Genomic DNA, 8,364 nt, shown 5'->3' with positions numbered 1-8,364 from the left:
ATTTCATTGCTGTGAAGAGACACCATAACCATGGCAACTCTTATAGAAAGAAGAATCTAGTTGGGAGTGGCTTAGTTTCAGAGTTTTAGTCCACTATCATCGTGGTGGGAAACATGGCAGCATCCACACAGTCATGATGCTGGAGGAACCCAGATATCAATCTACTTCTTCATGCACAGGCAACAAGGAGAGCAGATTCCACACTGGGCATAACTTGAGCTAAGGAGACCTCAAAGCCTCCCCCCACCGTGACACTTTCTCCAGCAAGCCCACACCTCCTGATAGGCCAAGTATTTAAACACATGAGTCTATTGGGGGCCAAACCTATTTAAACCGCCACACTCCCTAAACATTGCCACCAGAAAAGATCCAACTGTTCAAACACAAGAGCCTGTAGGCAACAGTTCAGACTCAAACTCTAATAGTCCTGGTTGAAAACATGACTCAAAGTCCCCTAGAGCCATAAGAATGTTGGAGAAAACTCATAGCATGTACTGCACATTCTCGACTACATTCCCAGGCTGTGGAAGTCTCTGGGCTAGCTCAGTCACTTTCCACCACAATCCAAATATCTGCTGTAAACCACTCATGGCTATCCCAGACTGCCTGCCAGGAACTGGCTTTTTTGGGGGGCGGGGTGCAGCAAACTTTATTGATAATATTCAAGAGAGTAGGGAGGGCTCCATAGGCCCCTCCTGTTATTATGGGAATCCGAGATGGAAACTGTGAGGCAGAGGCTCAGTGTTGAGGGCTGAGTTGGGACAGGGACTCTTCAGCATCTGAGGGCCTCTCTCTTTCTCACAGTGTCCTTGCTTGGGTGGATGGTCCAGTGTTTCTTACTCCTTGGAGGCCATGGAGGCCATGAGGTCTACCACCCTGTTGCTATAGCCATATGCATTGTCATACCAGAAAACGAGCTTTACAAAGTTGTCATTGAGAGCAATGCCAGCCCCAGCACCAAAGGTGGAAAAGTGGGAATTGCTGTTGAAGTCACAGGAGACAACCTGGTCGTCAGGGTAGCCCAGGATGCCCTTTAGTGGGCCCTCAGATGCCTGCTTCACCACCTTCTTGATGTCATCATACTCGGCAGGTTTCTCCAGGCGGCATGTCAGATCCACAACGGATACATTGGGGGTAGGAACATGAAAGGCCATGCTAGTTAGCTTCCCGTTAAGCCCTGGGATGACCTTGCCCACAGCCTTGGCAGCACCAGTGGATGCAGGGATGGTGTTCTGGGCTGCCCCACGGCCATCACGCCATAGCTTTCTAGAGGGACCATTCACAGTCTTCTGAGTGGCAGGATGGCATGGCCTGTGGTCATGAGCCCTTCCATGATGTCAGAGTTGTCATGGATGACCTTGGCCAGGGGGGCTGAGCAGATGATGGTACAGGATGCATTCCAGACAATCTTAAGTTGTCATACTTCTCATGGTTCACAGCCATCACAAACATGGGAGCATTGGCAGAAGGGGCAGAGACGATGACCCTTTTGGCCCCACCCTTCAAGTGAGCCCCAGCCTTCTCCATGGTGGTGAAGACGCCAGACTTGAGACAGTCACACTGAAACGAGTCTGTTCCTTCTAGTGCTGTAAGCACGTTGTCCCTTCTTAGCCCCACATGTCACTCCCCTTGCTGTGTAATAGGGCGGTCATGTAAAGATATTCCACTTCTCCTCCATGACTTTAGCTCATCACTGAAATGAAGTCATTTGCAGACCCTTCATCTCAAGTTCTTAAAACGGGAAAAGTTACATCATTTTTAATTATTTACTTTTATTCTCTCTTGGTGTTGGGACTCTTATATCCCAAAATACAAAAACCATAGGCCTAAAATGTTCAAATATACACTCGGTATAAAAATTCTTCCCTAAACTCCTCAACTTTTCCTCTGTCTCTAGTCTATTTCTGTCCCAACAGATTTTTCAATCAAACTTCCCAGTCCTAGGAGCTTCTCATGGAATTTCTGACTATCCTGAGACTCTGTGACAGACTGATCCAAAGCAGGGTGTGTGTGTGTGTGTGTCTGTGTGTCTAGGTGTCTTTGTGTGTGTCTGTGTGTCTGTGTCTGTGTGTGTCTCTGTGTGTGTTTGTACATGTGTGTATGTGTGTATATATATATGTGTGTTCTGTGTGCCTGTGTGTGTATATGTGTGTATGTGTGTGTGTCTATGTGCCTGTGTGTGTATATGTGTGTGTGTTTGTAAATGTGTGTACGTGTGTATATGTGTGTGTGTCTGTGTCTGTGTGTGTCTGTGTGTCTATGTGTCTCTGTGTGTGTGTCTGTGTGTGTCTGTGTGCCTGTGTCTGTGTGTCTCTGTGTGTGTGTTTGTACATGTGTGTATGTGTGTGCATATATGTGTGTGTCTATGTGCCTGTGTGTGTATATGTGTGAGTGTGTATGTGTATATGTGTGTGAGTGTGTGTGTATATGTGTGTGTGAGTGTGTGTATATGTGTGTGTGTCTGTGTCTGTGTGTGTCTGTGTGTCTATGTGTCTCTGTGTGTGTCTGTGTGCCTGTGTCTGTGTGTCTCTGTGTGTGTTTGTACATGTGTGTATGTGTGTGCATATATGTGTGTGTCTATGTGCCTGTGTGTGTATATGTGTGAGTGTGTATGTGTATATGTGTGTGTGAGTGTGTGTGTATATGTGTGTGAGTGTGTGTGTATATGTGTGTGTATATGTGTGTATGTGTGAGTGCATATGAGTGTGTGTGTATGTGTGTGTGTCTACATGCCTCTGTGTGTGTGTATGTGTGAGTGTGTATGTGTGTGTGTGTCCTACTCCTTGTATTTCATTTTTAAGTGCAGTTTGCATGCATGTCCTTACATGACATGCCTGTCTGGAGCTTGCAGAGACCCGAAAAGAGCATCAAATTCCCTGGAACTGGAGTTAATGGTGTTTGTAAGCCACTGTGAGAGACGGATGCTTTCAGTTGAACCTGAGTCCTCTGCAGGAGCAGCCAGTGTTCTTAAACCCTGACCCATCGCTCTGGCTCTTTGTGCATCATTTCTAAGCAGTCTTCAGGGAATGAGACAACATGGAAATAAAAAGCTCACGCTGCAGCCAATTGTCTTTGTGTGCATTCTTAGTTTGTCTTAAAAAAAAAAAAGCACAACCCTGTTGGGGGTCAGTCTGGTGCTGTAACAGTGGCCCCCAAGAGCTAGTCGCAGTCCCAACAAGCACACTCTCGTGTACGCCAAATGATGTTATGTAAACTTTGCTCCCCAGTCTTCTCTGACTGTGGTGGACGGCCAGTCACTGGGGAGACTAGAGGTATGTGTGGTTTTAGTTATTGTCCTGGGGGCTGGGGGGAAGCACAGGTAGGGACCAAGAGTAGAAAGAAAGGGAGAGAGGGGAGAAAGAAGACCGAGAGAGAAGGAGGTTTCCATTAGATCAGATGGACCAGGAGCAAGTGGCCAAGAGAAGTGGCCCCTGAGGACAGACTAGAGGAATGAAAGGAGCCCAGGCAATACTCAGACAGCGAGTGACTTGGAGTATGGCTGGGAAACGGGCTGTCGTGGGTAGAAAAACAGTTTACAGGCAATCCCCTAGTAACGGTGCTAAAGCTGGTTAAATAATTCCACAGGACTCTGCCTCAATTATCGGGGGCTGGCCTGGTCACATTAAGAACTATTAGAATTATCAAGTCCCACATAACAACACAACCCAACATTAAAACTAAAAAAATTTTTTCATCCAATACTGCCTTGTTTTCCAAGTACGGTAATACAAACCCAGCACTCAGGAGACGGAAGCACAAAGATTATGAGTTCAAAGCCAGCCTGGGCTAAGTACTGAGCCAAACAATGAATAAGAGATAAGAGGACGCTGTGAAATGAGAGGGATTTAGAATCTAGAATAGAACCATGGTAGGTCGGGAGGTTTCAGCAAGGTAATCTCCCAACACAGCGTGTCTATGGCCGGTCTATGGGAAAGAAATTCTACTTTTGTGGCCTGCCTTTGCAAGGGAGTTTATGAGTCAGGCAGGAGCTCTAGATAAAGCCCAAAACTTACATATGACACCATGACCTCAGGGTCTGTGCTCCTCAGTGGTGCCAACCACTCGCAGACACTCTTTGTGACCAAGCCATGCCATGACACCCTTCTTGCATACTCCAAGTGATAGGCACCCCAGACTAGACAACTTCATTGTCCACTCTGATCCCTTTACCCCTGGTGAGTAGAAGCAGCCCCAGGGTCTCAGGCCATAGCTTCCCACATTCAGACTACACCTGTGACAAGCATAGACAGGTGCTGACACAGCTTGAGAGATATCAACGCTGCCCTCTGCACCTGCAGGAGGACACTAAGTAGCTTCACCTTGACCTTGGGCAGGTAAAAGGCTTAAGAACACCATTAGGGGGCTGGAGAGATGGCTCAGTGGTTAAGAGCACTGACTGCTCTTCCAGAGGCCCTGAGTTCAAATCCCAGCAACCACATGGTGGCTCACAGCCATCTCTAATGAGATCTGACTCCCTCTTCTGGTGTGTCTGAAGACAGCTACAGTGTAGTCATATATAATAAATAAATAAATCTTTAAAAAGGAAAAAAGAACACCATTAGGGTAGTGACATTCTGATGGGTGTCCCCACCAGCGGGGACCCAGTTATTCAGGGTCCTGAAGAAGCCTTCTACCTATGTATCAATGGGGGTGAAAAGAAGGAGACCAAGCAAAAGTTCTGTTGTTAAGGTCTCCTTTAATGGGGTTGGGGATTTAGCTCAATGGTAGAGCGCTTGCCTAGTGAGCGAGCGCAAGGCCCTGGGTTCGGTCCCCAGCTCCGAAAAAAAGAAAAAAAAAAAGGTCTCCTTTAATGGGGCGAGCGTTACAGGTTTTAAGGCTTTCAGGCAGGGGGAGTGTCCTTTGTGAAACACAAAGGATGGAGGGAGGAGGGCATTCCAGCAGCGATAGCAGAAGGTGAAGAGGTCATGCGATGGAGACCGTGCTTGCTCAGGCTGAAACATCCTGTGAATGTTATCTTTCTGTGCCGTAAATTCCTGGGAGAGGCTTTTGTCCAACAATCTCAAGACTTTATGGCAGTCATTTCAAGGTTGAATCTCTGTGGCCATGCAGCCAAGAGTCACACAGCCACTTTGAGCCATAGTCACAAAGCGGCCAGGCCCAAATCCAATACGGCTCCCTACAGATGGGCTGTCACAGCCCAGAGCAGTGACAATGACTCTGAGGTTGGGACCGAGGGATGATATCTCTTAATAAAGACCAAGTGTCCAGCTTCACTCTTCATAGTTTCCACTGTATCACACACAGTCATGGGAGGTCAGCCTAACCTAAAATGACCAAGACTCAAATGGTGCCACCCCAGCTATAAGAGTGGCCAACTGAGGCTTCCTCCCCACCACTGCCCTTTGTGTGGTTGAACAGCTGTTTTGCGGTTGTCTGCTCCTAACATGGGCTTGCTTCATTTATTTTTTTCACTTTTTATTGGCATTTAATAATTGAATTCATTACAATATTTTCATAAATGTATATCATGCCTGTACTGGCTGGTTTTCTGTTAACTTGGCACAAGCTGGAGCCGTCACAGAGAAAGGAGCCTCCCTTGAGGAAATGTCTTCATGAAATCCAGCTGTAAGGCATTTTCTCAATTAGGGATCAATGGGGAGGTGCCATCCCTCGGTTGGTGGACCCCGGTTCTACAAGAAAACAGGCTGAGTAAGCCAGAGGAAGCAAGCCCAGTAAGCAGCACCCCTCTGTGGCCTCTGCATCAGCTCCTGCCTCCAGGTTTCAACCCTGTTTGCATTCCTGTCCCAACATCCTCAAATGATGAATAAGGAAGTGTAAGCATGTTTTGCTTGGTTTTTGGTCCCGGTGTTCTGTAGCAGCAAGAGAAACCCTACCGAGACACCGCCTTTTTTTTTTTTTTTTTCCCCCCGGAGCTGGGGACCGAACCCAGGGCCTTGCGCTTCCTAGGTAAGCGCTCTGCCACTGAGCTAAATCCCCAGCCTCGACACTGCCTTTGATTATATCTACTCTGTTATACTTACTTGCCCCTCCCGCATGCCACTGATCCCCTTCCTCTTTATAAATAGTCCCTCTCCTATGTGCATTTCTTTTTTTTTTTTTAATTTTTTTTAAGATTTTATTTTATTGTATGAGTACACTGTAGCTACCTTCAGACACACCAGAAGAGGGCATCAGATCTCATTACAGATGGTTGTGAGCCACCATGTGGTTGCTGAGATTTGAACTCAGGACCTCAGGAAGAGCAGTCGGTGTTCTTAAGCACTGAGCCATCTCTCCAGCCCCCACTACGTGCATTTCTTATTGTCACTGCCTTTTAAACCTAGACCCTGCGTATGAGAGTGCCTGAAGGTTCTATGCCAAAGTAACAGTAAATAAATAATAAATACAGTGAAAAAAATTCATTACTTGGGAATTTGTTTTTAATTAAACAATAAGACTTGACAGGACCTGACTGCTGCCTCGTACAGCCATTCCCGGGCTGTAGGGCATGCATTCGGTCCACACGAGTGCCTCAAATCCGCCCAGAATGTGATGAGATGATTTCTCCCCGGGGTTAACGGAAGATGAGCGTTCGCAGCATCATCTCACTGGAGCAGTGAAAGGTCTCAGGCACCAGAGGCTGCAAATGCCAAGGAGGGCTGCCAGACCTGATCTAGCCTCTGTCCACCTGTCTACACTTGCATGCTCTATGGAAGCTCTCTAGCTGAACAGAGGTTGATATCATTAAATGAAGCGAGGGGAGGGGGGCATGTACACAGAAATGCAGAAATTACAGCAGAGAGCTACAGAGACAGGTGTAGGACTCTCACGTATACAAACTTTCTCCTCTCCTGCCCAGAGGTGTCCCTGCTCCCTGTGTAGCTTCAACTCATTGATGCCACAGAAACTGGGGGCTGCCCTCACTCCGAGGTTTGTTTGCAGTGTTGGGAATGAAATTCAAAGTTTCATGCATGCTTCATTTTGCAATAAGATCTTGCCAAGCTGTGTAGTGCCAGGGAAATGTTAGTGATCCCCCAAAAACAGACAGGAGCCGATCTCATGCAATGTGTTTATTCTATCCATGCTAGCTCGCCACCCCACCCCCAACACAACCACCGACACTCAGGACAATTTCGGTGGTGGGGAGCTCCGGATGTCTATGGGGCAAGGCTTTATATAGTAAGCAGCAAGCAGGGTGGGGGGGGGGCGGAGGGGGCAGTGAGTGTGTAAGCATCTAATTGGAAAGCTACTGTGGCCTTTAACATAATTGGCTGGTGCTAGGAGTCATATCATAAACTTAATTTCTACTCCCCTCTGCATTGGTGGTCATTAGACAGGGGGTGGGGCTCATAACTGGGGGTGCAGGTGTTAGGGTTTAAAATGTTAGGACCAGGGGTTGGGGATTTAGCTCAGTGGTTTGCCTAGGAAGCGCAAGGCCCTGGGTTCGGTCTCCAGCTCCGAAAAAAAGATCCCAAAAAAAAAAAAAATGTTAGGACCAATGTTGGGGTTGAAGTCTTAGCTTGTGCCCGGACAGAACACACCAAGCCGACATGGTTCCACATGGAGAGTTTAAAGAGAGAAGAAGAGAGGAGAGGGGATAAGTAAAGGTCAGCCATGGGCACGTGGAGGAAGGGGAGAGAAGGGACAGGGACAGAGGGGAAGTGGGAGAGGACAAAGAGAAAGCAAGAGGGAGAGGAGTGGGCAAGTGGCCTCTTTTATAGGGTCAAGAACAGCTGGCTGTTGCCAGGCAACTGTGGGTTGGACTTTAACTGGCTGTTTCCAGGTAGCTGTGGGGGTGGAGCTTAGACAGAATACCAACATTAATTTTGTTGGGGGAATAACCTGGAGACACTGGTCTTGTTGAGGGTGTAACCTGGAAATGCTGGTCTTGTTGGGGATTAGCATAAAGACTGGAGCTAGGCTCAGGTTTTGTTGGGGGACAACTTAGAAACTAACGCTAGGTACCAGCCTGCTAGTTTACCTGAGTTCACACTTAGGTCAGGTTCTCTAAATGGAATCTGAACTTAAAGACTTGACCCCTCCGTTGCTCCAGCTGCCCTTAAACCACTCCGTTGCTTGGGTCTCGAACCTTTGATTCTCCTGCCTCAACCTCCTAGTTAGCTGGGACTAAGGGTGATGACGTTTTCTCTCAGAAGAACCCTCCCCTCCTGGCTTTCCAGGGGAAAGAGCTTGGGCCAGGGCTGGGGCTATCCACGATCATCCTACAACTGTATAATAGATAAAGGAAAAAATAAAAAGAGACTGTAGCTGCCTGATAAAACAGCCAAGATGGGGCTGGTTGTGGTGATTGGCCTGTCAATCCCATCTTGTGGGAGACTGAGGCAAGGAAGAAACTCAGTTCCAGCCTGGGCTGCACAGTACGACACTGACTCCAAACACACA

The 8,364-nt window shown here is 47.6% G+C and overlaps 1 pseudogene; it reads right to left on the bottom strand.

The window, feature by feature from the left end:
* Nucleotides 1–836: 836 nt before the first annotated feature.
* On the bottom strand, nucleotides 837–1,527 carry Gapdhl11 (glyceraldehyde-3-phosphate dehydrogenase like 11; annotated as a pseudogene).
* Between the last annotated feature and the right edge of the window lie 6,837 nt (nucleotides 1,528–8,364).

Source organism: Rattus norvegicus, chromosome 1, assembly GCF_021556685.1.
Source record: "Rattus norvegicus strain SHRSP/BbbUtx chromosome 1, alternate assembly SHRSP_T2T, whole genome shotgun sequence".
NCBI lineage: Eukaryota > Metazoa > Chordata > Mammalia > Rodentia > Muridae > Rattus > Rattus norvegicus.
Note: the sequence above shows the minus strand (reverse complement) of the source record. Positions and strands in the feature narration are given on the sequence as shown.